This window comes from Mauremys reevesii, linkage group 11 (assembly GCF_016161935.1).
Source record: "Mauremys reevesii isolate NIE-2019 linkage group 11, ASM1616193v1, whole genome shotgun sequence".
Taxonomy (NCBI): domain Eukaryota; kingdom Metazoa; phylum Chordata; order Testudines; family Geoemydidae; genus Mauremys; species Mauremys reevesii.
The window spans coordinates 18,185,529-18,208,604 of NC_052633.1; the positions used below are offsets into that span (position 1 = coordinate 18,185,529).

The 23,076-nt window shown below is 42.6% G+C and overlaps 1 protein-coding gene and 1 long non-coding RNA gene across 8 annotated transcripts in view; one reads left to right on the forward strand and one right to left on the reverse strand.

The window, feature by feature from the left end:
- The window catches only part of PARD3B (par-3 family cell polarity regulator beta), a 645,413-nt gene that overhangs the window by 487,162 nt on the left and 135,175 nt on the right, over positions 1-23,076 (reverse strand). The window lies entirely within an intron of this gene.
- Positions 1,253-21,225, forward strand: LOC120374511. The gene is made up of 3 exons (XR_005586126.1): positions 1,253-1,363; positions 20,327-20,487; positions 20,594-21,225. It is a non-coding gene; the product is annotated as an uncharacterized LOC120374511 (long non-coding RNA).

The following is a 23,076-nucleotide window of genomic DNA, read 5'->3' on the forward strand; positions in this document are numbered from 1 at the left end:
TCTGCCCAATTCAGCTGGATCTTCCTATACCAAGACCTACCCATTAAGGCTGGGTAATTACCTCTCACCACAACAGTGGCAATTTAGCAGTCTGCCCATTGAGCTCCACTTTAACATCAGTAGTGCCCAACATGGGCACAGCTTCTCCCGTATATGTCTTCAGCACTGTTTTTGTTGCTTTAAGCAGAAGAGGCTGTAGCTTTTCTTTATACACAGTCTCTGAGACCAGCGAAATGGCTGCACCGGTGTCCAGTTCCATGCGTATAGGTTTGCCATCCAACAACAGGGTTACCCAGTATTCATGTGAGCCCACTGCCAAAGACAAAACGTGGAGTGGCTCTTCTTGTGAGGAGGTATTTCCTTGATCATCCTGGGTCTGCTCTAGGGTATGCAGATTTCCCTTTTTGGTCAGCCAGACCACAGGCTTCTTTTTCTTTTGTTTACATGCACACGCAGTGTGTCCCTTTTTGCCACAGTGTCGACACACTAGGTCCTTACACCAGCACTCTGATGCATGGTGACCTGGCTTACCACAGTGGTAACATTCCTGACTCCCCACAGTTTTGTGGCTAGGTTCTTGTGACACCACATGCACCCTAGGGGATGCACAAATTGTACAACTGTTTCATCTTCTTTCTGGTCTCTTTTGTGAAACCTATATTGTTCAGCAATTACCAGTGGTTTTGGAGAAAAATGGGACCCTAGGATTTCCACAATGTCACTAAGATTTAGTCTCTGACTTAACAGTGTGTAGTAAGCAGCGTAGCAGGGAGTAGGTCTTAGCCCCCACAACACTTAAGAATATTGGCACCTTCTTCTCTTCTGTAATGTCATTTGCAATAACAAAAAGCTCAAAATGCACAGTATATACATGCCATTGCACTACAGTCTCCTCAAAAGGTTCCAGTGGCCCTGTAAATATAGCCATGATTTTAGTTTCAGTCTGCAAAGTCAGTGCAAACAAGCCAGTTCTCACCCCTATCCAGCAGCAAAAAAGGTTTGTTTGTTTGGTACATTAACTTCTACTTCCTTCTGTTGCTGGGGCAGCACAGAGATCCCATCCTCGTCGCCACACTGTTATATCCTTGGGGGCAACAGTTTTAGGAAGAAATCACTGGAGACACAGAGAGCTGTAAACCTTGAAGCAGCCATTTTATTGCGACTCGCAGAACTAACCAACAGCCAGCCAAAACTGGCTGGGCTATCCCGTAATAATCTAACTCAGTTGCCATAGCAACACAAGATTCTATTACCATGACAACCAAATACACCACATCTATACCCTCAGACATTATTGCCAGTATACTAGAAAACAAGAGATAACATCCTCTCTCATCTGCAATGACCAAAGTCATTACAAAATGTAAGTTCTTTTGCATTAATATAGCTACTTTCCTTCCTAGGTAGCACGAAATGCAGCTACTACTTGTCCCACCTAATTTGTTATATTCAATAATTTAGAGATGTTTCCTGAATTGGACAATATTCAGATTTATTTCTTATGAAAGAAGAGGACTTCCTGAAATTTTACTTCCTTAATCGTCTATGTACAGAACTCTAAAGAATGAGGTACCAGTCAGGTGGGAGGCTGCATTTCTTAATGTCTGTCCAAGCAATTTTGGTCTAAACAGGCGGTTCTAAATGTAATTTTGCCTTCCAGAATCACCCTCTCACAGGGAAACTATTGGGTCTCAGTCTGATGAAAACCGAATAATTATACCAAAAAAACCTTCAAAATTTTAAAAATAATCTTAAACACACTAAAACTACATAGATTACCCTGCTGAGGGCAAAATAAACAAAAAAGACTCATTACTCAAGGTGGCTGAACGTTGGTATTTCCGTTCTATGGGAAATGCGGACATGTTAAAAAAAATTCATTCTGAATCTCAGGAAAATGTTGAAATTTTTGTTTCCCATAAAATAATACTTCTAAACAACTCATGTTGGATCTAGTTTTGTTTCAATTTAGACTTTGTGTACATTAGTTTTATATTTTTATTGTTATATTATTGTGTTTTATAGTATTTTATTTCATGAATACACAATGAAATATCAGTTTGTAAACAAAAAGTCCTTTTGAAATTAAAAAATGGGAGTGTTCTGTTCCAATAAAGTGCCTACCAAAATGCATTGTTGAGGTTTTTTCCAAAAAGAAATTTAATCAAAATTTACTCTTGTAGACTAGTTAGATTTTGATGAATTGGTATTTTCCAAAGAAAAACATTCTATTGGAAAAATTTTGATCACCTTTTCTCTTTGCAAATGGCCATGATTTAATACAGAACAAAGGTCTAGTCATGATAGCCCAACCAAATTCACCGTTTATTTTAGTAAAATTCCCGGTCATAGCATTTTTAAAAAAATCTTGAATTTCATGGTTTCAGATAGTTAAATTTCACAATGCTGTAACCATGGAGGCCCCAACTCAAAAGAGGGTCACAGGGATGGAGGGGTCACAAGGCTATTATAGGGGGGTTGGGTGCCTTGCCAGCACCCACTGCTATCCAGCCACCCAGCTCTGAAAGCAGCACAGAAGTAAGGGTGGCAAAACCACGCCCCCCCACCCCACCCCCAATAGCCAGATTTCACGGGGGAGACCAGATTTCACAATCCATGACACGTTTTTCATGGTTGTGAATCTGGTAGGGCCCAAGTTATTAAAATTAACACAGAACCAATATCATTAATTATACACTGAATATAGTATATGGAATGCAAAGACTATGCTCATTCCAAACGATCAAAAGTACAGACTGTGAAATAATTATTACAGGAAATGTCCCCTATAATCACTGAAGCTAAGTGCAAACCTATAACTAATAAAAAATAAATTATTTAAATCTTTCATATAACAAATAGTACTGCCAATTTAATATCACACCAGCATTAAAACAAAAAGGTGCCTTAAGACTCTTGTTAAGTTTCTGCTCTTGAGTCTTTGCATATTTCAGAGTTTCATCAAGGTATTAATGAGAATGGTTTATGTTCTTTTAAGACTCCTTGGTGCCATTGGGTATAAAATAATCCATCCAGGAACCAATCTGTAGTTTTCTTGTTGGACTGAACACAATTCCCCAGCTCTATAAAAGTGGTTTTCTCCTTTTTGAGCAAGATCTCTTTTCCATGGATGAGTCTTCTCTAAATTAATATAGGAGAATAATTACAGTTTGGGGCTACAGCTCATAGCTATACTTGGCACTTAAAAAAAAAGGTAATTAAAAAAAAAAAAACTTACACCACTGCTGCCTGTGAATCTAAGCAGTCTGGGACCCATTCAGACAAAGCTTAGTGGAAACCCCTGATCCAACCATTCAGGGAGACCCAGGAGCAGTATACTGAGTCAACACTTTTCTTTTTCAGTATCTTAAGTTTAGTCATCTAATTAGTTGACTATTTTCCAGGAGCTGCAGGTAGGCTGATGCAGACCCTGCTACTGTCTCTTCTGCTGCTGGGAGATGATTTTGGAATCTATCCATCCATTCTTTCCATTAGTTGGTTTAAGTAAGAATGCAGAGCATAGGCGCCGACTCCGTGGGTGTGCCAGGGCTGGAGCACCCAAGGGGAAAAAATGGTGGGTCCTGATCATCCACCAGCTGCTCCCCCATCAGATCCCCCCACCTCCCCAGCACCTCCCACCGATCAGCGCCTCCTCCAATCAGCTGTTTCGCGGGGTGCAGGCAGGAGGCTTTTCGGGGAGGGGGGAGGAGCGAGGATGTGGCACGAAAGGAGGGAGGGGACGGAACTGGATGGGAAGAGGCAAGGTGGGGGTGGAGTGGGGCAGAGCCAGGGTTGAGCAACCCCAGCACTTTGGAAAGTCGGTGCCTGTGGTTCAGAGATACTGTGATTTCTGAAAACTTACAATCATTAGCCCCAGACAGAGTTAGAGGCACTGAGAAAGTGAGCAGACAAAAATATGAACTGATACTATCTTTCTTATAATCAAAAAAGCATTCCATAGAGCTAGGGAAAGCTAGTTCTGTGATATAAATGGTTAGGGAACCAAAAACTGGGGACTTGAAATGACTATCTTAGAAGAATTCCACTGAGAGCTCTCCCATGAATGGCACACTGCCTTGCTGCTATGCTGCATTACACAAACTCAATACACGGTTTCGAAGAACGTAAAACAATGGGTACTTTCCAAGTGAGAATTCCTAGATGAGCATTGAAGAAACAATTAACTTGCATAGCAACAACAAAGCTTAATAAATAATTATTATTATTCTCTCTACCAAACAGTTCTTTTTTCCCCCCCATGGAACTGCACCCTCAAGCCATAGAACACTAAGGCACAAAATTTCTGCCATTATTATTTTTAATTGCCTTTCTGTTCATTGAGTTACTTAAGGGTAGATGGAGTAAACAGAATACCACAAGATCATCAGAAACAGTGGCCTATTTCTTATAAAACATAGCAATAAAATAATACAAAGTATTGTGGCAAAGTTCCTCCTCTCCTCTAGTAGGTCCTGCGCTTATTGGCGGATTTCCTCCCCTCAGTGGTCTTCCCCTTAGATGAAACCCACAGTCTGGATCACCTCCTTCTATGTCTGATTAGGAGTAGCGAGGCTTGGGGGGAACCCGGGCCCGCCCTCTACTCCAGGTTCCAGCCCAGGGCCCTGTGAATTGCAGCAGTCTCTATAGTGCTACTTGTAACCGCTGCTTGACCGCTACAGCTCCCTGGGCTACTTCCCCATAGCCTCCTTCAAACACCTTTTTATCCTCACCATAGGATCCTCCTGGTGTCTGATACTGCTTGATTGTATGGTGTTTCCTCAGTCCTCCAGTAGTACCCCCTCTCAGTTCTTAGTTCCTTGTGTCTCTGGCTCCCAGCTCCTCATACGCCCTTCCTTCCTCTGGCTCCTCCTCCTTGACTGGAGTGAGCTCCCCTTTTTATACCAGGTGCCCTGATTAGCCTGCCCTGATTGGCTGCAGGTGCTCCAATCAATGTAGCTCTCTCCAGTGCCTTCTAGAAAGTTCTTAATTGGCCCCAGGTGCCTTAATTACCCTGGAGCAACTGCCATTTTGGTTCCCATGGTACTAGGGATTTGCTTAGCCTGGGGCTAACATACCTGTTCCTGAGTACTTTCCTGTAGCCATCCGGCCTTGCTCCATCACAGTATATTATAAATGGCACCTTTTATTGGAGAATTTCAAACTGTTTTAGAAACAGTTAATTAAAGTATCCTGCCATCCTTTCTGGGGTTCTGTAGGTAAAGCACTGTAATTAAGTGGAATTCATAGCCTGCTCCACAAAGAGTTCAGCACATTTTTAGTGTGCACGTACTTAGCACCTTTCTGGGATTTGAATTTATTGTTAACTTCAACAACCACCACCAGTCCTAGGCGGAGGTTTTCTCCTCAAGTTGGCTGTTCCAAGCGTTTTCCTTATGGGATCCTTGGAGAGGCTCCAACTCCTCTTCTACCTCTTGGATTTGAGAAAATAAATCTCACCATCTGACCTGTCATTTAAAAGTGAGCCCTATATAATTTCCTGGCAACCTGTTAGTGGCATAATCAGGTTCACTTCACCTGCCACCATAAACACAGCTACCACTAGAATAGAACACAAAATACACCTCTACCCCGATAGAACGCAACCCGATATAACACGAATTCTGATATAACGCGGTAAAGCAGCACTCTGGGGCGGCGGGGGGGAGCACTCCAGTGGATCAAAGCAAGTTCGATATAACGTGGTTTCACCTATAACGTGGTTTCACGGTAAGCTTTTTTGGCTTCCAAGGACAGTGTTATATCGAGATAGAGGTGTAGCTTTAACAGCACACTGCAACACTGCAGAAGAAGAAATGAAGATAACATATACCCATCTGACACTGCAAGGAGAAGCTACTGAAGTTGGACATCAAAGTAGCAACCCTGTTACAAAAAACAGGCCTTTGACTCTTCAAATCACAATCACTAAAAATGATTATAGGTTTCATCTAAAGAATGTCAACTCCAGCAGTGTAATGTCTCCAAACACCATACTCAAGCATTGTTTTCAAAGGAAAAGTGCCACACAATATAATCCTAGCCTCCCTCTTTTTGTCCTATGACTGGAGAGGTCTACCTTGAATGGTCCCTTACAATACATGCTAACTACTTATGCTAAACAATCTGTTCCACCTTGCATTTTGCTGTAACTCTCGGACTCTTCACAGACCTGAAGAAGAGCTCTGTGTGGCTCAAAAGCATCTCTCTCTCTCTAGATATTACCTCCGCTACCTTGTCAGAAATACAGCTACACTGCATACTTACTGAATCAACATAACTGCTTCCTGACGCATGAATCTAGATCTAGCAGTTCCTTGCAATTTTCCAATCTAAATAGAAGTTTGGTCGGACTCTGCTTAACTAGGGAAAGTTGGTGCCATCATAGAAACAAGTGGTACAGATTTAGATAATTTAAAAAAGTCTTAGATTCTCTAAATAATATCCTTAATACAATCAATGAGGGTTCCTTTCATCACTAATACTTTCTAAAATACCTTTAAATCCGTTTTCTAGAATCATCTTTTGTGAGCCTTGTTTGATTCACCTGGACTCACACAGGATGTTCACATTCCAACTAAGTTATATGCAGAACTTCAAATAAGTCAGCACTTAGAGGAGAATAATTAGAACTCTTATACAATTAAGACATAAGACACTCTAGGGCACTGCATTTCTGCAGATTTACTACTTGTCTAGTCTGGTACATTAAGGCAGAAGCCAAAGGCAAATTTACTTCGCCTCTTGGGAAATACAATAATCCACAGAAATTCTCTGCTTAGGTCAAGTCAACTGCCATTGTACTTGAATATCTTAAGCTTGAAAAGTATTTTTTTGTTTAACTGTACCTGCACGTATGCTTGTACCATCCTTGTATTAAGGCGTCAGGGTGAAGGGGAGAAATGACAAGCTAATTCTCTCATATATTTACACACACACACACACACACACACGTTGTTAAAAAAAAAAAATGAACATGAAGCAAGTACTACAGAAATTTGCTATGGTACCAGCAATTTTATATTAAAAATGGTTAGTAGTACTTTCCATGGTATAGCAGGTGAACTAGTTGAATCCAAGAATTCAAATAATTAAATTTAATCACCCAATTTTAGTGAAATTTAAGAACAGAGCAACTGTAGATACAAAACTATAGCTGCAATGATATCAACTGAAAGATGCCATAAGAGAAAAAAAGCTATGTCATAACTATAAAGAGAAGGGTAACAACCCTCCTGTATACAATTCTATAAATTCCCTCCTGGCCAGAGGCACCAAAAAAGACGGTTACTCACCTTTGTAACCGTTGTTCTTCAAGATGTGTTGCTCATATCCATTCCAATTAGGTGTGCATACGCCACGTGCATGTTCGTCGGAAGATTTTTACCCTGGCAACACTTGCTGGGTCAGCTGAGGCGCCCCCTGGAGTGGCGCCGTTATGGCGCCGGACATATGCCCCTGCCAACCCAGTGCCCCCTCAGTTCCTTCTTGCCAGCTACTCCGACAGAGTGGAAGGAGGACGGGTTTGGAATGGATATGCGCAACACATCTTGAAGAACAACAGTTACAAAGATGAGTAACCGTCTTTTCTTCTTCAAGTGCTTGCTCATATCGATTCCAATTAGGTGACTCCCAAGCCTTACCTAGGCGGTGGGGTCGGAGTGAGATGTCGGAGTGAAGGACCACTGAACCAAATGCTGCATCATCTCTGGACTGCTGCACCATGGCATAGTGGGAGGTGAAGGTGTGCACGGATGACCAAGTCACTGTTTGACAGATCTCCTGTATGGGCACACGGGCCAGAAAGGCTGCAGACGAAGCTTGAGCTCAAGTGGAATGGGCAGTGAAGTGGATAGTTGAGATGTGAGCCAAGTCATAGCACTCATGGATGCATGACATGACCCAGGGTGAAATTCTCTGTGAGGAGACCAGTAGGCCCTTCATACGGTCTGCCACTGCTACAAACAGCTCGGGCGTCTTTCTAAAAGGCTTTGTTCACTTGATGTAAAAGGCGAGAGCCCTACAAACATCTAGAGAATGCAGCTGTTGCTCTCGACGCAAAGCGTGCGGCTTCGGAAAGAAGACCAGGAGGAAGATGTATTGGTTGATATGGAAGGCAGACACCAACTTAGGGAGGAAGGTGGGGTGTGGTCGCAGCTGAATCTTATCCTTATGGAACACCGTATACGGAGGGTCCGCTGTGAGGGCCCGAAGTTCCAACACGCGCCTCGCCGATCTAATAGCGATGAGGAAAGCTGTTTTCCAGGAAAGGTACAGAAGCGAGCAGGTGGCCATTGGCTCAAAGGGGGCACCCATGAGCCTGGATAGGACCAGACTGAGGTCCCACGTAGGGGCCGGATGACAAACTTGAGGGTACAAATGTTCCAACCCCTTGAGGAACCTGCTGACCATAGGAGTAGAGAAGACTGAGCGCTCGTTCTTGCCAGGGTGGAAGGCTGAAATCGCTGCTAGGTGTACCTTGATGGATGAGACAGCTAGGCCGTGCTGCTTCAGGGACCAGAGTTACTCTAGGATGGTAGGTACTGGCACCTCCAGGGGGACAGCATCATTCTGGGCACACCAGCAGGAAAAGCGCTTCCATTTGGCCGGGTATGTGGATCTAGTGGAGGGCTTCCTGCTAAGAGTACTTGCTGCACTGAGCTGGAACAACGCAGCGCAGACTGAGTTAACCATGCAGCATCCATGCTGTGAGATAGAGGGACTATAGGTCTGGATGGCATAGTCTGCCATGCTCCTGAGTTATCAGGTCTGGCCACAATGGTAGAGGAATTGGTTTGGTCACCGACAGGACGAGGAGTGTAGTGTACCAATGCTGTCTGGGCCACGCTGGAGCAATCAGGATTAAGCGGACCTTTTCCCTGCGTAGCTTGAGAAGGACCTTGTGGACCAGTGGGAATGGAGGAAAGGCATAGAGCAGGTGGTCTTTCCAGGTTATCAGGAATGCGTCCGACAGGGAGCCCGGGCGGCGTCCCTGGAGAGAGCAGAACACCTGGCCCTTCCGATTCTCACGAGTGGTGAAGAGGTCTATGTGGGGAAACCCCCCACTTCCAGAAAACAGAATGGGTAACATCTGGGCGAATGGACCACTCATGAGCTAGAAAGGACCTGCTGAGGTGATCTGCCAAGGTGTTCTGGACTCCTGGCAGAAACGACGCCACCAGGTCGATTGAGTGGGCTATGCAAAATTCCCAGAGATGTATGGCTTCCTGACAAAGGAGGGAGGACTGCGCTCCACCTTGATTGCTCCACCATGGCGTTGTCTGTGAAGACTGTGACACAATGGCCCTGAAGGTGTTTGCGGAATACCTGACACGTGAGGCGTACCGCTCTAAGTTCCCTTATGTTGATGTGTAGGGTTATGCCCTGTGCAGACCAAAGACCTTGTGTGCGAAGTCCCACAAGGTGAGCGCCCCAGCCCAGAGATGACGCATCCGTGATCAGGGCTAGAGAGGGCTGTGGGGCATGGAATGGCAGCCCCCCGCAAACCAAGGTGGGGTTCAGCCACCAACCCAGAGAGGCTACACTGACAAGAGCCAGGTCTGAAGTGGACCAAGACGTAGTCTGGCATGTCTGTTCATGAAAGTGCACGAGGCCATGTGGCCCAGAAGAGAGAGGCACATGCACGCTGTCGAGGTCGGGAAGCTTCAGAGGCCCTGAATAATGGTCATCATGGCCTGAAAGTGGGCCTGTGGTAAGAACATTCTGGCGAGATTCGAGTCTAGGATCGCCCCAATGAAGTCTATTCTCTGTGTAGGTTCCAGAGTGGACTTTTTGGTGTTGAGCAGGAGGCCAAGTTGCTTGAACAAGCCCATGACGAAACAAACATGAGACCGCACCTGTGTTTCGGAGGAACCTCGAATGAGCCAGTCGTTGAGGTATAGAAAGACTTGTATCCGATGTCGGCGGAGCGAGGCCGCTACAACAGCCATACATTTTGTGAAGACTCTTGGCGCTGTGTACAAGCCAAAAAGAAGGACAGTAAATTGGAAATGCTGCTGGCTGACCACAAAGCAAAGGAATCGTCTGTGCGGCGGGTAAATTGCTAGGTGGAAGTACGCATCCTTCATATCGAGGGCGACGTACCAGTCTCCAGGATCCAGGGAAGGGATAATGGTTCCCAGGGATACCATGCGGAACTTCAATTTTATCATGAATTTGTTGAGCCCGCGCAGGTCCAGGATGGGCCATAGAAACCCCCCCCCCCTTTGCCTTGAGGATTAGGAAGTAACAGGAGTAAAACCCTCTGCCCCTCAAGTCCTTTGATACCTTTTCTATCGCTCTGATGGACAGGAGCGCCTGTACCTCCTGTAAGAGGAGTTGCTTGTGAAAAGGGTCCCTGAAGAGGGACGGGGAAGGGGGTGGAGAACAAACTGAAGATGGTATCCAGTTTCCACCATGCATAGGACCCAACGATCTGAGGTTATGTGGGACCACACAGGGAAGAAATAGGAGAGACGGTTGCAGAAAGGCAGGAAAGGATCCAGCAAGGAGACTGGTGTTTCGTCCTCGAGCGCACCTTCAAAAGTTTTGTTTGGACCCCGCCAATGGCTTTTGGGGGCCCTGATTCTGGCCTGGTGGAGGACCAGATTGTCTCCTCCGATTACTGTGGCCGCGCCTTCTGGTGAAGTCTTACCGTGGTCAAGGGTTAGGGTACACGCGCTGTGGCTGGGGCCGGAAGGGTCTGCGCTGAATAAATCCAGGTGCCTAGCATCCTTGGACTTAGGGGTGGGCGCTTGCTGGCCATGTTGCTCCCTCTCATTCACTGACTGCACCACAAGAGAGCAAGGGTGAGGGTGAACATAGAGATATTCATAGCCTTTGGAGGGCACCATATATTTCCTCTCCACCCCTCTGGCCATGGGAAGAATAGATGCTGGGGACTGCCAGATCGTATCCGCATTAGCCTGGATGGTCCTAATGAAAGGCAGGTTGACACATGTGGGGGCATCGGCCAATAAAATGTCCACCATGTGATCTTCCACTTCCGCCACCGAAGGTCAAGGGCTTCAGCCCCTGGTAGCGGCGCTCAGGCTTCGGCTTCAGGCCTGGACAGCAGGGCTCAAGTTACAGGCCTCCTACTTGGGGCTAAAGCTCTTGGGCTTTGACTTAGTACCTCTTCCCCCTCCTGAGGTGGAAAGGCTTGGGTGGGCTCAAGCTTCTGTCCCCACTCCTGGGGTCATGTAGTAATTTTTGCTGTCAGAAGGGAGTCACAGTGCAATGAAGTTTGAGAACCCCCTCTACAGACACTAACAGTGGTGTTAGCGTAACACCGACAGAACTCGGTCGTCAGCAGGTGGGATCGAACCTGAGACCTATGAAGCTTAATGCATGAGCCTCTACTGCATGAACTAAAAGCTATGTGGCTCTTAGCTGAAGCTGTAGCAGACTCATTAATCTCTATGTGGTCTCAGTGCCACTAGAAGGGGACAGCACCACACCCAGGAGGTATGTGGGTTATACTAGTATCCCAGCCTCTTTGTCTGTCCACATTTAAGGGCTTTGTCTGTCTCAACACTTAAGGGCCTGGTTTACTGAGGTGCAAAACAGTTGTCGATCTCATAGATCTCAGCTAACATTGTGAGGGCTCAGTATCTCTGAACAGCAGACCTTAAATGCCCTGCAAGAATTCCATATATCTGAATATTGGTATTAGCGAGTGTACACACACACACACCTTTCCCCTGTTGTACACAGTTGGCCTCCTGTGATTAGAGTTAGTTGGACAGATGGGGTGCCTTGATGCAGGATCTGAGCTGTAATCTTGGTATCTACAGCACTCTGGCTCTGCATTACCAAAACTCAGTGCTGATACTATGGCTGAGTGTCCAGGCACATGTGCAGTTGAACCACGATGCTACTTCTAAATATTGTACTAGCATGAGGGGGATAGCAATATGTAATCTGCTTCATTTTCTGGAAAACAGTAGTGACACCAACTTTCAGAGTTACCAATACTAAAAATATTTATTTTCTTCTCTAATACTACTTTTTGCAAGTAATGAAGGGGGAAGCATTGTCAGAGACTGAGGTATCAAAGGTGGAAATGTTGGAACAAGTTTATAAATTAAAGAGCAGTCAGAATTTTGTCCTCAGCCTCAATGAAGTCAATGTGGCTATTCACATGCTTAGTTATGCAAGTGCTTTCCTGGTTCAGGCCTTAAGAATGAAGTGTCTGGAGTTGCTAACATAGTTATCAATACAGGTTTCTTGCTCTTACCTTTAAAGACCTTCACGATTTAGCTTTGCTCTATCTATCTTTTTCTTTTATCAAGTATGTCATCTCTAGCTGCAGCATTCTGAATTAAAAAGAACAATATTGCTGCAGTCAAGACTGAGGGGAGCAGGTTGCAGTACTCAAGACACATTCTGAAAGGCTTCTACCATCAGAAAACTCGTATTGATTGAGAGAAATGACTTTCTGCCCTTTGTAATTCTTGTTTAATATACAATCATTACATTTTCAGTCTGGTTTTCTTCCCCCCCACCACACCCAAACGTAACAGATGTGAAATGAGTTCTAACCAAATGATACCAAATAGAATCGTCTGTTCTTTTTTATATTGCAAGAAAACCCAGTACTCTATTCGTCTGATGAGCACGGCACAGATCTACAGCAGGAATCAAACCAGTTTGTCTGTGATTACATTTTATTTACTCCCTTCACATAACACTAAAGGACTTACCCCTCTAGCACTCCAATCCAATTGCCTTAGTTATCTGCAGCACCACTGTACTACTTTCTAAATCAATTTCATCACTGATTGAGTCTTAGACTCATGCTTTTGCACTGAGGCAGTTAATTCAATGCAAGTGCTAACTCAGATCTAAAAAGAAAAAAAAGAAATACTATCAGTGGTGAAACGTCAAAATTATTTATTATTAAAAATAACACAGAGAAGCTATTTGTTAACAGTACCAGAGAATGTTTACTTAATATTATGCAAAGGTGTTTTCATTAACATGCAGTTACACGCGCGCGCACACACACACACACGCACGCACACCCCCCATGAACACTACAAACCAGACAGGTTTGAAATAGATCTAGTTGGACTGCATGGCTTCCTTCAATACCAAATTGACTGTTACTTTACAATTTTTTTCCTTGTCAGGTTCATTTTTCAGTTAATTTTATAAAACCAATTTTTGAGTCAATGTCATCACATGGAACTTCATCTGAGATGACAACATACAAAATATGTACAGTAGAGAAACTGTACTCAACAATTAATATCCACGATCATTTTAATGCTGCACTAAGTTAAAAACAAATATAAAACATGCTATCTGGAATTCTTGAAGAAAAAAATTAGTTGTAGGTTTTTTTGAGAGGAGCCTTTTAAAAATACACTAATTCTGCATTTATTGAATAAATTTGTCAGACACACAAAATCTAGCAACTGTGTACACAGATACTGTCCTCTGACATTAGAAAAGAATGAGGTTTGACTACTGAGCCATGCTGTTGGCAATAGATAACTCACTATCTGGTCTTCAACTTTGGGGAAGTTGTTAGTGGAAAGTGTTAGTTTACTATGGATGCTACCAGACACACATGACATTAAAGATCAGGAGACAAAACATTGATAAATAAAAAATGATATCCTTATTAATCAAATATTTCTTGTTAACCGTCTTTTAATTACTTGTCAGTTTTAGGAAAGAAAAAATACAATGCTTAACAGCTAGTAAGCTAAAAATGATAATCTATTTGGAAGCAGGTGGACAGGTTGTTAGATGCATATTCCAGCTATTGTTCTGGCAAATCTTGGCTAAATAAAAGAGCTCATACTCTTGCTAAATCATAAATATCCATGTGACATCAACAAGTAAGGACCTTTGATGTTTTGCTCTTCAGAAAACATAAATAAAGCAACAGTAGTTGGAAATGGGGCAAATCCAGTTACCTCAAACATTATGAATTTGGAAATAAAAGCCTATTAAAATAGTGATTTATATTTAAAGTTTAAAAAAAGCATCATCAACCCATTGATACCTGAATTTGTGATTTCTTCGTTTATGTCCTATTTCCAACAATGGCTAGCACAGCAAATGTTATGGCTGTACAGGTGATGCATATAGCTGTGACTGTGATATATTACCATTAAAATAATGAACAATTTAGTTCTGTAGCATATTCTCAGCACACAGCTATATATAAATCTAATATTGTTAAGTAGCCATCAACTGCATAAATCACAAGAGCTGTCAATCAACTCTGAACTGACTACATTCTATTTTTAATACCAATGAGGAAAATATTCCAGGGTCAAGTGGTTGAGAACTCTTATGCCTGTAAGTCACTGTTTCCGGGAGGCTTGTCTCCTCAAGTTTCCAGGTACAGAGGGGGAATCATGGATAAATGGGCAAATCTGTTCACTAGTCAAAGGCCAAATGGGCAGTGATAGATACCCCATTAGGATCATTACTGCCAGCAGTAGGTCTAGTCCCATGCAGTTCTTTCCTCAGGGTGGCCCCTGCATGAGGAGTACAAAGAGTGTAGACTTGTGACAATGAGGGTGCAGACAATGAAAGTATATTTACATATAAAAAACAAAACAATCAAGCTAACGAATGGCAGCTTTATGAGCACACCGAGGGACAAAGTCTGCACCCCAGAAATCCTTCCTGGCTGTTGAGGCAGAGAAAATGAATTCTGGGTAATGTAAAGGGAGAAAAAATACAGAGTTATCACTGAGGGGAAATAGGGTACAGCACTCCTTGAGCCTATGAAAGCTGGAACCTCTAGGTCTGAAAGCCAAGTGCTTCTTGATGTAAGTGAGAGACCTACTTAGATAAAGATTGTAAGTTGCTGAAATAAAGTTTTAATCAGAGGGCAAATTTTGTTTTGCTTGTAATCATACCACCTCTTTCATTCCTGCTTAGCATCACAGATCTTTAGCCTTTGTTGTTAAACTGATTGTTGTTTTATTACAAAGCCATCTCAATGCTGTGTATTAAAAAGAAAGGTGAATTTTCAGCTAACCTAACAGGCTGACACGTGCTCTGTCTCTTTGGAGTCAGCAAACTTAATTTCTGAGTGTTCGACGATAGGGCCTGGACACTGCACGTAGACGCCTCTGGGTAACTCAGGAACGGGCTGTTACCTGCAAGGCAAGATTTAGACTGGCAGAGCCTTGAACAATTTTGCTGGCAAGGCAGGTAGACTGGTACCTCAGGGAACTGACAACTTGGCAGCAGCAAAGCTCTCATTCTTGCTAAGCCAGAGTGGTAACACAATGGCTCACAGTTCTGGGTGTGCAAGCATCACCACGTCACAGGGCTCCTTGCACTCTCCTCCACTTTTCCCAAAGCCACAAGTGGTTAGACTGTCCTTAAGTGGCAGTGTTATGCACTGTCCTATGGAAGATGCAAGTTGATGAGAAGTTTTAGGACTCTTCTCAAGTTGGTACAAATCTTAGTGATACTCCCAGCTGCCAAAAAAGCACCATCTTACAGTGTCCTTTCACATACAATCGGTTACATTTGCAGCTACACAGCATCACTCAGTGAAGATACCAAATGCTCCAGTCTCAAGGTGAATGCAAATTTGCATTGACTAGCTGGAGCTGTAATTGTACCCATATGTAAAAATATTATAGAATTTAACAGGGATAAAGTCAGAAAATCCATGGAAATGACTCTACAGACTAATATTATTGTTTGTATTATGTGACAGCCTAGAAGCCTCATACAAGGATTAGGGTCATGGTAGGCACTGCATATAAGATGGTCCCTGCCCAGAGAGCTTAAAGTCAATACAATTTAATAGGAAATGTCAATTATTACATTAAATAAATGGTAAAAATACCTTACTGAAAAGCAATTTGAAAAGTTCTAAAGGATTGTTTATGCTAATGAAGGCTGTAATGCAGGGGTTCTCAAACTGGGGGTCAGGACCCCTCAGAGAGTTGTGAGTTTATTACATGGGGGGGTCGCAAGCTGTCAGCCTCCTCCCAAACTCTCCTTTGCATCCAGCATTTATAATGGTATTAAAAAACAACAACGTGTTTTTAAATGTATGGGGGAGAGGGGGTTGCAACTCAGAGGCTTGCTATGTGAAAGGGGTCACCAGTACAAAAGTTTGAGAACTACTGCTGTAATGAATAGTTACCACAACTTTGTATCTGAAAAACTAAGTGTTGGAAACGAAGCACTGGAAATAACTTATTTCAAATGTGTGGCAACTTGCTTTTTTAATGGTGACCTCAGTAAAAAAGATAAAGCTGCACAAGAACAAACCATATCTGTAAACTAACACACTGTAAATGGTGTCTGTAAACCCCACTACAGACTGAGCCTATTATCAAGCATGCCTGCATTAGAGAACCTATAGCATTTTCAACATGAGCAAGGTGAGCCTGGTGACTGATAACACACAAAAGAAAATATTTTCAAAAGAGAGCTACAAACAAAAGATTTTTAAAAAGTGACTTGATATACTAATTCCCCAGAGAACAGCAGGGTCTCTTCATCCACAAAAGACAAGATATCTCTCAGATCAATCTTAATAGCTGTGCATGTTATAATAATGAATCCAGTGCAGTGAGAAGCCAAGGTAATGTAGACTTAAGTACAAATTGGCAAGCTACACAGTTCTTTAAAGTTCCCCTCTAAAGATGAGTGAAAACATGATTTAACAAACAAATCTTTGATGAACAGGAGCTTCAAGTATTCTTCTTCTTGCAATCCTATACTATTTTGGATTTTCCAGTTAAGTTGTAAGCCGGTTATCATTTCATTATCTCAAACGTAATGCACTTATCAAATATTTATGTGCATTTTATTATTGTTCCAAGTTAATTAAAAAAGGCAAATGAGAATGTTTTCAATGACATATATAACTATATGTTATGTATGGTGTATATTAACATACTGATGTGAAGTTGTACCGCTTCAAGAATTAAAAATATATACATATTTGTCTTAATCTCTGCCTGCTTGAAGTGCCCCATTAAAAACTTCAGATGTGAATTTAGTAAAAACAAGCAAAGCAAGAATTAACACACTTTTAAAACATCAATAAACAGCTGAACAAATGTGTTGCTCAACTCCTCTAAATTGTGTTTTCAGCTCTTTCAGTAGAGTGGTATTTTATTTCCTTCTTCTCAAAAAGAAACATTGGCTTTAACAGATTTTTCCTGCACTGCTACAGGGGGAGCAAAATGGCAAGGTGGAAAAAGCAGATGGGGTAATTAGTTGCCTTTGAATTTGCCAGCATCAGAACCTTGTGATGTCCCCACAAACAATTTTTTTGGAACCTTCTTAAAAATGGCTGAGACACACTGACAATGTAAGCATTTGATTAAAAAGGAAATTTTGAAGAGACTTTACTGGAAATCCCAAGTTTTCAAAATATGTGAGGAGGACCACCATGGAACATTTAGCAATTAAGTTTTATAAAACTTTCCATAAAAAAGGAAGTTCCTGCCCTTTAGGAAGACATGTTTTTCCCCCTATAAGCGAAGGGTTACAGCACATGGAAATGGTTGCCAAGGAAGAACCTGAGAAATCATTAACGATGATTCAAATTAGGAGGTTCCAACAAATCTTATAAGAAACATACAATTTTCTTTTTCTCTTATGCTGAATGCTTGTTAGAGTTAGTTTTACCAAGTGACAAGTTGTTTTGTGGTTTAAAAAAATGTTAACATTCCCAGATCTCAGAATCAACTCAAAACTAAGAAAGAAGTCCCTTTTGTTTAGCAAAGGTTCTCTAGATCTTGATGACATCCACCCATCTCCTTGTAAATATTTAAAATTATATATGAACACATTATACAGAGTAATTGGCAACTTTAATAGAAAGGGAGATGCAACAACCTGAGTCTTCATCCACTCCTAATAAAGCTGACTGACAAAAAAAATTGCCAAACTAGACTCAAGATGGTAGTTTTCAATCTCTCCTTTCGTATCTCTGTACAAAAATACTTTAAAAACAATATTCAGAACAAAATTCTAAATAGTCCTATTAACTGAACAGTTAAACATATTGTAATTAAACTGACAAGTTCTTATCAAAGCTCTGTTTCTGATACCTTAATAATACAAGATCAGATGATTCATTACACAAATGATTATGGACTTAGCTCTTCAGTCGTTACAATGTTTTTAGGGATTTTAAGGAGTCCAGTGGCACCTTAAAGACTAACAGATGTATTTGGGCATAAGCTTTCGTGGGTAAAAAAAACACTTCTTGGAGATGCATGGAGTGAAAATTACAGATGTGGGCATTATATACGGACACCTGAAGAGAAGGTAGTTACCTCACAAGTGGAGAACCAGTGTTGACAGGGTCAGTTCGATCAGGGTGGATGTAGTCCCAATAATTGATGAGGAGGTGTCAATTCCAGGAGAGGTAAAGCCGCTTTTGTAGTGAGCCAGCCACTCCCAGACCCTATTCAAGCCTAAATTAATGGTGTTAAGTTTTGCAAATGAATTTTAGTTCTGCAGTTTCTCTTTGAAGTCTGTTTCTGAAGTTTTTTTGTTCCAGTATGGCTACTTTTAAATCTGTAATAGAATGTCCAGGAAGATTTAAATGTTCTTCCACTCGCTTTTGTATGTTACCATTCCTGACGTCTGATTTGTGTCCATTTACAAGATCTTTATCAAGCATTCTTAAAACTAAAATACCCACCTGGGGAAGCAAGGAAACAGACTGACAGAGCGAGACAGGTACCCAGAAGTCACCTATGACAGGACAGGCCCAACAAGGAAAATACTGTCAACATTGGTTCTCCATTTGTAAGGTAACTCCCTTCTCTTCATGTGTCAGTATATAATGCATGTAGTGAAAATTACAGATGCAGGCATCTCAAGAAGTGGTTTTTTTTACCCACAAAAGCTTATGCTCAAATAAATCTGTTAGTCTTTAAGGTGCCAGCGGACTCCTTATTGTTTTTGCAGATACAGACAAACACGGCTACTAATACTTGACACCATATAGGGATTTTAGAATTTAAAAAAAAAAAAAAACACTGTCTCTTGTCTCTTGATATTGTGCAAGTAGTACAACTAATCAACAGTTTTGAATATGCAGTTTTATGAAACCTTATGAGCATTTCCAGTTTTCTTATTCATCTTCAAACTGGAGGTGTTGACAAGCCATATACAGAGGTCCAGCACAAGCTCCATCACTTATGGGGAGATTTTGTTAGGCACCAACACCCACTGACTACTATTTCTTTCTTTTTTTTTTTTTTTTTTTTAAATATAGGAGCTGGGCACCAACTGCCCCTTGTTACCTTTACAAACTTTCATTTTTAACCCTAAATAAACCCTATTTTGGGTGTGTTACTGGGACATAAATGCAACGGTATTGTGCCAGCCATCTATACAAGTATGAATTTCACTCTGAAAGTTTACATTGAGAAAGTGGATTTTCTTAGATGGTATAATGAGCATGACCCTGAATGTGTCTCATCTCAAGCAAAACTGTCACTTAAGTAGTATTATTAATGTATTATATTTATAGTCTTTATAATGAATGCTGGTTATTGGATTTTACTTGCAAAATGTATAAAATTCAATACATGTTACTTCCAAGAGTTAAGGTCTATTTAATGCTTCAGAGAAACTTGAATTATATTTCACATATACCGTTTGGATTGTATTTTTGGCTAGCTCCTCTTTTTTAGCCCCGTACTCAAAAAGCTCTGAAGCTCAAAAACTCATCCCTTCCAACAAGAGAAGTTAATTCAATAAAAGATATTCTCTCTCTCTCTCTCATATATTATGGGTAGAGATCTACCATAAGTATGAAATGTGAGACCATTTTTTAAAAATAGCCCAGAAACAAAACAAATCACATATTCTCTCTCCATGTCAGAAGCAGAGGCTCAGATGAAAGGAACACAGCTCATCCTGAAATCCTTCCTTATTTATGGGCTCATCCTGAAATCCTTACTTAGGAACTCCCCAACGATCAGAGTTTTGTCTGAGAAAATCCGAGTAAGAACTTCAGAAACGCCCTAATTATGAACAGTCCAAGGGCTTGTTGACACAGCGCAGCAGTACGCACTAGAGGGGTGTGATTTCTAAAGCGCACCATGTGTTTCACACTACTAGCCCATGGGGACCCTGCTGGCAGGCACTAACAGTTCCCCAGTGTAGTTTACGGGATTACATTCACATGCACTGGGAACTTTCAGTGCCTGCCAGCAGGGTCCCCAGAGGCCAGTTGTGCACCAGTACATCGTGCACTTTTAGAAATCACACCTCTGTAGTGTGCATTGTTGAACCACACAGACAAGCCTCAATGATGAAATTATTACGTAAACAATAATTCAATATCTTTAAAATGTTGCAGGGTTTACATTCCTCTTAATAGGCTGACAGACTTCCTGGGATACCCAGAGTTGTGAGGCAGCACCTGACCATCACCTGCCCCTGATGCAAAGAAGTTTTGTCTGCACCTGCTGTGGATCAAAACAGCCCAGATCTCTGCTAATCAAGACATTGGCATTACAGGTTTTGGTTACTTTGCAGTTAACAACTGTATTATTTTCTTTTAAAATCACTGAAGTGCAGTAGGGAAGAATGTCATCACTTCTTTTTTCCTTATCCTTACCTTTAGATAACGGATACAAGACTTACAAGTGTTGTAAGGGATGAAGTCTCAGTGGTATATTAAGTGAGATTCAGTGAACAGCTGCAACACAACCATAAAGTTCAAGCCAGGCAATTAGAACATTGCATTAACAGTGAGGACCAAATCCTGTTCACATATGCTAGAGTTAATCCAGAATACTCCAATTTATTCTTCTTCATCTACATCACCGCAAATATCAAAGGGACATAACATCCTTGTAGACAGAATGCAACCTGGACTGATCTCTAGTTAGGTTCTTGTATATCCAGCCCACCTTATTCAGTTTATATGTCATCACTAGCCATTTTATTGAACCATCAAAGCTGTTGGCGACCATATGATCACCAGCCATGTAGCAGCATTCCTTGATAAACATGCTTCATAATTCACTGATCTTTAGTCCTAATCATATGTCTGTACCAAGAAAGCCGCTGAAACCAAACCAGCGCGGACGGAGGCAGCTGTTGGTTTTGACTATGAATATCCTCATTTCTGATCTTGTCCTTAATATGGAGAGCTGACAAAGACAATGATAACTGAAACTATCAATCTGCTGCTCGTCAGACTTCCTTAGTGCCCTCGTTTCCTTACTATACAATAAAGTTGGTAAAACCCTGGTTCTGCAGATCCACTACTTCGTAGCAAGCTTAAAATCATGACATCGCCAAAGAGACCACTAAAAAGGCCCGAAATATGACAGCAGCTCTGCTATACAAGCATCCAAATCTTTCAAGATGCCTCCAATGCTATGATGCTGTCCAAGTATTTGACAGTTGCCACCAGCTTTATGTCCCAACCAGAGAGGTTAACACTGAGCTGGTTGCAATCTGGAGCTGGAGGCTGCTTGATGGTAATGGCCAAGGACTTAGTTTTATCCGGATTCATAATTGGACCAATATGTGCTGTTTCTTGTCCAAACAGATCAGTAATCAGCTGCAGTGTTTCACCAAACCAGGAAATGTCATCAGTGTATTTGAGATCTCAAAGCAGAACAATATTCATGTCAACAATCTGATGACCACCTGCAACAATCTGATCAATTGTCCTTGTAGCTGAAACAGCCAAGAGTTTCTCAGCTGCTGAAGCTAAAATGATCAATGAAACAGCCATGCATGTTGACAGCAAACGTAAATACTCCAGATTCACTGTTATAACTGAGAGCAGAATTTGGCTCTCAGTGTCCAAACTAATTTTATAATTTGAATTGAAGCACCAGGCCTTACTTCTGAATCTTACTGCAATAATCTCAAAGATGGGGGGAAGCTATACATTCTCAAATCAATGGCGTATTAACAATTGCCAAAAATTCCAAGAAAACAAGTTCATAGTTCACTACTTACTGAATAAAACTCACATTTGTTCAAAACAGATTCCATTTGTTTTGGGGTTTTATATTTATTCCCCCTCTATTCTGATGAATCTTTGAGTTTCATTCTTCAGTTCTGAGAGGTATGACTGTATAATTAAGGTGTCTACCATTACAGTATGTAACTGCTATGATGAAGAGCTCAGGGATACATATGGACTTCACAAGAGAAACACTAGTTGTAAAGCTTCACATTACATAGGTAAGGTTGCCAACTTTCTAATCACACAAAACCGAACACCCTTGCCCTGCTCCCTATGCTGGCCCTTCCTCGAGGCTCTGCCTTGCCCATTCCATCCCCCCTTCCTCTGTCACTCACTCTCCCCCACCCTCACTCATGCCGTCTCACTGGGGTGGAGTTGGGGCTTGGGAGGGGGTGAGGGCTCTGGCTGGCAGGGTGGGCTCCAGAGGGGGGCAAAAATGAGGGATTTAGGATATGAGGGGGGTGCTCCAGGCTGGGCTATTGCGCGGGGTGCAGGCTCTGGGGTGGGGCCAGGGATGAGTGCTTTGGCTGCAGGAGGGGGCTCCGGGCTGGGGAGGTGGAGCCAAGAGGTACAGAGTGTGGGAGGGTTTTCCGGGCTGAGGCAAGGAGTTGGGGTGTGGGAGGGAGTACAGGTTCTGGGCTGGGGGTATGGGCTCTCAGGTGGGGCCAGAACTGAGAGGTTCAGGGTGCAGGAGGGGGCTCCGGGAGAGTGTTTGGGTGTGGGAGGGGGCTCAGGAGGGGGTGCAGGTTCTGGGAGGGAGTTTAGGTGCGGGAGGGGGTGCAGGGCTGGGGCAGGTGATAAGGGGGGTGGACTCTGAGTGGCACTTACCTCGAGGGGCTCCCCAGAAGCGGCAACATGTTCCTAGATGGAGGCGCAGCCAGGCGGCTCTGTGCTGTGCACATTGCCTCTGCCCACAGGCTCTGCCCCTGCAGCGTCCATTGGCTGCGGTTCCTAGCCAATAGGAGCTGCAGAGCCAGCACTCAGGGTGGGGGCAGCGCGCGGCCTAGGAGCCAAGGGACATGTTGCTGCTTTTGGGGAGCTACATGGCACCATGTAGGAGGCCTGCCAGCCCCACCAACCAGACTTTTAATAGTCCAGTCAGCAGTGCTGACCGGAAC